Source organism: Notamacropus eugenii, chromosome 2 (genome assembly GCF_028372415.1).
Source record: "Notamacropus eugenii isolate mMacEug1 chromosome 2, mMacEug1.pri_v2, whole genome shotgun sequence".
Taxonomy (NCBI): domain Eukaryota; kingdom Metazoa; phylum Chordata; class Mammalia; order Diprotodontia; family Macropodidae; genus Notamacropus; species Notamacropus eugenii.
Window position 1 is genome coordinate 224,254,614 of NC_092873.1, and position 7,336 is coordinate 224,261,949.

Here is a 7,336-nt window from a genome sequence, read left to right on the forward strand (position 1 = left end):
AAAGGGGGGGAAACCCCATCATTTCTAAATCCCAAAGATGGACCTTAGATGTTAACGAGGAAGGATTGGACAGGTAAACTGTAGGACTCCCTGTTAGGGAAAGCCATTAATACAAAAATCATGAGGAGGTATCTGGCTGTGGAGGTTACAACCATTCAGCTCGGGATGCCAGTCCTAGTTCCTTCCTTGAGTGGTTGTATGAGAGTCTGGGCAAATATTTTAACCACTTAGTGACTCAGCTTCCTCATCTATAAAATGGGGACAAGGCAGCTAAGTTATTTCATTTGCTTCTTATAAGAAAAAGGCCAAATGAAGATTACAATAAAACTTTTTGCAGATATAAGGATCCACATTTAGTAGTACAGAAATAAATCAGAATCTGGGGCAGAAATAAAATCATGTTGCACTGTCATCACCTGCAATTTTTCTGGAGAATAGAACTGTTTCTAGTTGCAAAGGTAGTGATTCTAATAAAGAGGAAGCGAGCAACCCAAAAAAAAGAATTTGGAGGAAGCAGAAGAAATGAGGAGGAGGTGTATGGGGTGGAGCAGGATAGGAGATGTCACTTATATCAAAAAAATCTCCACTGAAATCCATAGTTTGGTATTGATGAAATACAATTTACTTCCAACAGCCTTCTGAATCTAAGACGCAGAGGGCAGTTGATAAATCTTAGGCAAAATACTAAGCTAGAGAGTATCCAGAGGAGGGTGAATAACATACATAGTAAAGAAACTTATTGCTGTATGGGAATCAGTTCAAGGATCTGAGGATGTTGAGCCTGTAGAAGAGAAGAATTAGGGCACATGATAACCTTCTTCAAGTATCTGAAGGCTGTCATGTGAGCTGTTAGATATATTTGACTTGATCCTGAAGGGCAGAAGAATGAGCAAGGGAAAGAAAATGCAGAGGGACAAACAGGAATAAGGTCAATAAAAACTTCCTGACCATTAGAGCGATCCAAACATAGAAGCAGCTGCCTGGGGAGGTAGAAGCTTCTACTTCAGCAGAGAAGTCTCCAAGCAAAGGCTGAAGGACCACTGGTCAAGGAAAGTACAGACGGTGTTCATTGTCGAAGTGAGGGTTGGATTGGATGACCTCTGATGCCTCTTCCAGCTCTATGATTTTGGTATGCTGATACAACTTTTTAATAGCTAAAAGGATTAAGGTCCCTCAGTCTGGGATCTCTCATAAGAGGTCAGCTTAGATTTGTGTCAATAATAATGGATAAAGGATGTCTATCCAACATGAATAAAGGATTTCCCCTTCCATGTCATATATTTAGTCCAGAGCTGTGATTTCATCAGTGTGGGGAAAGACCCAGTATGGAAACTCCCTTCCCCTGATGCAGATCAGCTCATCTGTCACTTATTAAGAGAGCTGCCTGAGCAGAGAAGCCAAGGAAACTTTGGAGGTTTGGGAGGTTTCCAAGGAGGCCAAGGAGGAGGCAACAACAAGCCGTAAGAAAAGAAGACAAAGTTTGAATAACTTCCCCCCTTCTCTTTTCCCCTGCCAGGGAACGGACTCTGGGAGTTTTATCCTTCGTCTGATCACTGACAAACCTACTAAGGACATTTCAAGACAGAATGGGTGCCTGAGGTTGTCTTGGAAAAGCCTGGATGACATTTTAAGAGATAATGTGGCAGTTTGGACTGGATGGATGTTCCATATAAACGTAAAAAGAGTTGTCTGAGGCACTGAGAGACTAACTTGCTACAGCCTCCCTGCTAATACATGTCAAAGACAGGAACTCATTCCAAATATTCCTGACTCTAAGGTCTTCCCCTTTATCCACTAAGTCACATTGTTTCTCTCAGAGTTTATGATAGACTAATTTCAAAGCAGAAAGCTTATACACACCAAAAAAAACACATGAAAAATAATGCACAAAAAGCACACAAATTATGTACAACCCCAGTGGTGTGAGGGAATGATGTAGCAGCTGAGGAGAACAATGGGATCCTAGGGTCTGGACAGGCACATTCATGAGAGAGGGGGATCTATCATTTTTTATTGGAGAAGGGGTATGCTATTGGTGCACCTTGTCTGGGAAGTATCCCTATTAGGGATCTCATGGGAATCCTAATTTTAGGACAGGGGGCCATGATGCTTAAAAAAGGTGCTGCTTCAGCCCACATGTCAAGAATAGACATGGACTAAAGGCAGTCTGGGTTCCTTGCATCCTGACTGTGGCATCAATGCAGCAACAGCTATGGTCCAGTCCCTGATAATCCAGTGTGACCTTGGCCATGGAGGCAGCCTGTGGCACACCCCTTTCTGCTTCTTTTCTGTTCCTCCAGCTGAAGACATGATGGCAATGCCTGTATCTTGGGGTGGGAGTGCAGAGTGCTTCAAAGTTATAAAGACCAAGTTCCCATGAAACTTACCAGTTTTAGAACCATCATTTTCTCATGTTTCATTTGTTTTGCATCCTACAGCTTGGTTTTCCTGAACTTATTTTAATCACATAGTTTCATTTGCATATGCCCATCAAAAGTCTTGGGTAAGGGCTTTGATGGAGAAGGAACTGACAAAGACAACATGAATATTTTTCAGTATCTTGCTGCCCTTCTCCACCTCATAGGACTATCTCTAACTTGCTCAACATGAACATCATCTTCAACCTCAAAGAGTGATGGCCAAAAGAGTCTAACTCAGCTCTTCCACATGTTATACATATGTCAGATCTGTGTATATAACCATACATATATAGTGAATATATATGGATATAACATAAAGTCAGGTAAATACTTATCCAAAATTAATAGATTATTAATAGACCAAATTAATAGATTATGCCTCTGTTGACCCTTCTTTTCTCAACCTAATAATCCTAATTTAACTAAGGCTTTGTTTTTCAGGCTCAGGGTTATTATCTTTATTAAGGACTCATTCTCACAACCAGTGATTAGAAATTTTAATAAGCCGTAGGAAATAAAAAGGAGACACTTTACCACATTCTACTAACATCCTTTGGACGCACTATTGAGTCTAGTAGCACTTAAAGCAACAATTAGGTGAGAATAGAAGTGTTCATATAATCAATCCTCTGATTCAAATAAAATAAGCAGCTTTGTGGTGTACAGGTCTATATATTGTCTTTTATAGCTCTCTCTATATATTTATACCTCCAGGAAAATCACAGTCATTTTAAGACAGTGGAATTCCATTTCCCAGTCATCTTATGGCATGAGAATAGAGATGGCCTTAGACCTTTTAAATTGCTCTCTTTTTAATCTCAAGGAGTAAAGGGTAGTGACCCTAATGAATGAGATCTCTGATACTTCTAGGCCGGAACTGTATAGGTTCCCTCAAAGATATATTTGGCACCCCAGGATACCATGACATTTAGTTTGAGAATGTTTGGTCTACCCAATATGTCTATAGTTGTCTGTTTTATTCAAACAGAATGAGAACTTTTTTTTTTCTATATTCCAACAGTAATTTACAGAAGCTCCAGAAATATTAAATGGGAACTATGATAGGAAGCCAAGAAAAAATACTTTCTTAATCAGATTTTCTTTCTTTAAGTCATTTAATATTTCTGTAGTATCAGTAGATTCCTGTGGGAATACAGAAAAAAAGGAAAATACTGTAATTCTTAAAGGTGGAGTTGTTACATATTATTTAGAAAGAATTGGCTAAAGAGAATCAGCTGCCTTAGGAAATAGTGATTTATCCCTAAGTGGAGGGTCATAGGATCTAGGTGAAACTTCTATAGCTGGATCTAGTCTGAATCTTTCATTTTACATATGATGAAACTGAGACCCAAGTTCTTCATTATGCATTGATCTTAATCCAAGAAGAGCCTGCAATATTTGCTAGAAGGTGTATAGGATTGCTACAAATCAGTTTCCTTTGATCTATATCCATTTTCAAGGGGGACAAATATGACAGTACCTACTAGATAACCCTGGTATGACCAAGAGGGGAAGTGAATAATACCTTCTCCATTTGAAACTTTGTGGGGAATTTCAAGGAGTTAGCTCATGATTACTCAAATTGAAACATGGATAAAGCATCTCATGCCCTCAGATCCCCATGGAAACATGTCATACCTGCACTTAGTCAAGACCTCTGTGTTTTCAATATCAATCAAAATATCTAGCTCCTGGGTAAGCCCCCCTCCTCCAAATCAGGCTCAGGTTGAAGTTCTGTCTTGACTCAGAGGGCAACATTCCATTACCTGAGTCACCCACGCTACCTCAACAGTACCCTGGGTTTTCCTCCAAGGTTTCCCAGCCAAGTCTTGAACAGGTCTAACCATGTTCCTCTTATGAAATACACTGCCAATACAGTCACAGGGATTATGGCTAAAAGGTTATGGGCTGGGCAAGGGCTATCCCCAGAAATGAGTTCTGTGCTTATAGTAGGGGAGTTTAACTTCTAACTTCTAGAAAACTTTCTAGAGTAAACGTCCATGTTGTCTTTTGCACATGGCAGCCACACCTCTTGGGTCTATTTCGCTTCTCTTCCTGATAGCTAAGGGCATCTGACCTACCTGGACAAAGTCATACCGAGCCCTCAGCTAACCTTTACTGACATTCACAGAAAGCAAGGGTATTTTCAGATGCTAACAGGCAATATGCCTCTTGGACTTGCTGCTACATTGATAAATCAGCTTAAAATTTTATGATGTGAAATTCAGCATCCTGAAGTACACATTATACAGACCAGCCTAGAAAGAAAGTACCTAATAAGCATACTAACTATATTTGGTTAGCTTTGGTATAAGTGACTTATCTATCATTATTGATTATTCAGAACAAACTGAATGCTGATTTCCAACATTTTATGGACTAAAATGAAATCCAACCAGAGCTGATTACTCTCCCTGTCTAAGGTCAGTACTCTTTACCAGTGGTAAATTCCAAAAATGGGATTGTGTGTGTGTGTGTGTGTGTGTGTGTGTGTGTGTGTGTGTGTGATAAGATGATTTTATTTCATTCTAATAGTCTCTCAATTTGTAAGCCGAACACATGTTTTCACAGTCCCATCCTTTACCTCCATAACTACCAAAAAAATGTTGATCATTCCCCACTGCTGAAGATGTTCTCAAAAAATTTCCCTCCTCTCAAGTGGTTAAACATTCTAACTATCAGTGGCCCAGTTATAGACTGGGGATACTGAAAAAGCTATCCAGTCTACTGGGTCCTGATAAAAAAGTGATAAGATAATTTCAGTTGGTTGAAAAAAAAGTAGTGCTTTCCACCTCATCCTCTCCCATTCTGGTATTGCTATTGGCTATTGCTATTGGCTCCTCCCAAACTATTATTGTCTCTGGATTTATGACATGTCCAGAATAAAGGAGGTGATAGTCCCACTGTATTCTGACCTGATCCAACTGACTCTGGAGTTTTGTGGTCAACTGCAGGAATCACATTTTAGTAAGGGAATTAATAAACCAAAAAGTATTCAGAGAAGATGAATATGTTGAGAATACTTATACATATATATATACACACATATACACAATTAATATATGCACATACTTGTATACATGCATATATAAATGTACATACATACAAACATACATGTGTGTGCATGTGTGTACATATATATGTATACACACTTGTGTGTGTATATATGTATGTATGTATGTATATACATATATATATGTGTATGCACATAATATGAGGGTCTTAAGAGGGATTCAGTAATAATCCTGTAATTCAGTAATAAGCCTGGAGAAGGGAAGACTTGAGACAGAGGCTAGTAGCATGCTGGTTAAATGTTTAGCAACCAGTCCTCCAGAAGAAAAAAAAAAGTACATAAAGCTCATTTGTGCAGATAAGTAAAGTGGAAATTAGGCTGTACAATGTGTATAGAGAACTGGGCCTGAAGTCAGGAAGACCTGGGTTCAAATACTTCACTTTCCTTATCTACAAAGAACTGGAGAAGGAAATGGCAAACCACTCCACTATCTTTGCCAAGAAAACCCCAAAGGTGATCAGAAAGAGTCAGTACTGAAACACTGAAGAACAACACATGCTATGGTGGAATGACTCCCGGGTTTGAGGTCACAGGATCATAGATTTAAAACTGAAAGGGACTCCAAAGGTCATGTAGTCCCATGCCTTCACTTTACTGATAAGGAAACTGAGTCCCAGACAGAAGAAGGGACTTGCCTAAACTCAAATAGACAAGTACCTGCATCCTGCTTCCAGCCCAGGTCCTCCAACCTTAATTAAAGCCAGCGTTTGCGCCAAGCTAGTTCTTAGTAACTTAAGTTAAAGGAGTCCAGGTTCAGTTCCTGGTTCTGCTACTTACTAGCTGTTTGATTTCAGACAAGGGCCTCAGTTTCATCCTCTATAAAATGGTGACAATAATAAGTTCACCATCCTGCATGATCTCCCAAGTTCCTTTCAGCTCTAATGGCTATAAGCTTATTTCTTTTTCCTTTGGAAGTACTGGGAAAATATGCATGGTACATATAGAGAAATGGTGGAAAGAGTGCAGGAATAGGACTGAGTTTCAATTTCTAGCACAACTATTCACTTGGATGAGTTTTGCTTCAATTTTCCCAATCCGTTAATAGCTTTTCACGGCTTTGTATTGTGCACAAAGAATCCTGAAATCAGCCAAAGGTGAGGCTTCTAGAAGGGCCAGCTGCATACATGATTCCAATACTTTCCAAACTGTAGAATGGTTACCCATGGTACAACTGGTACTGAGTCATCTGTTGAAAGAGTCCACGTTTTCCAGGGGCTGACGAAGCTGCTGGCCATTTCTGAAGACGTAGAAAGCTTACAAAATGATATGACGTCTTAAGAATGCAGTCAACAAGCTTTTATTAAGCACTTACTGCGTGCCAGGCACTGTGCTCATTTTACAGATGATGAAACTGAGGCCCAGAGAGATAAAATATTTTGAGAATACAAAGTAAAAAGATAGTGCCTGCCCTCAAGGACCTTACATTCTAGTTCTAGATCCAGGATCCTAAGAACTGATCAAAGAAATGGGAAAAATACTGTACTCAAAAGGTTATCCAGAGTTTGGGAGAGCACCTTTCCCTTCCTTTCAGTAAGCTGTTCTTCTGACTCCTTGTGAGTCACTTGTACCATCTGGGTCTCTTGAATTCACCTAAAGTGGGATAGTGGGAAGAAAGAGGTAAAGAAAGAGGAAAAAAAAGATACTCCTCAATCTATTCTGTTCTCCAGTTTTTCAGTCACATAAACCTACTCAAATACAGTTTTCTTGATATATACTATTTTTAAAAATATTTTTAAGTAGGGAAAGGCAAGGCAACTGGGGTTAAGTGACTTGCCTAAGGTCACACAGGTAGTAAGTGTCAGACTTGAACTCAGGTTCTCCTGACTGCAGGGCCAGTGCTCTG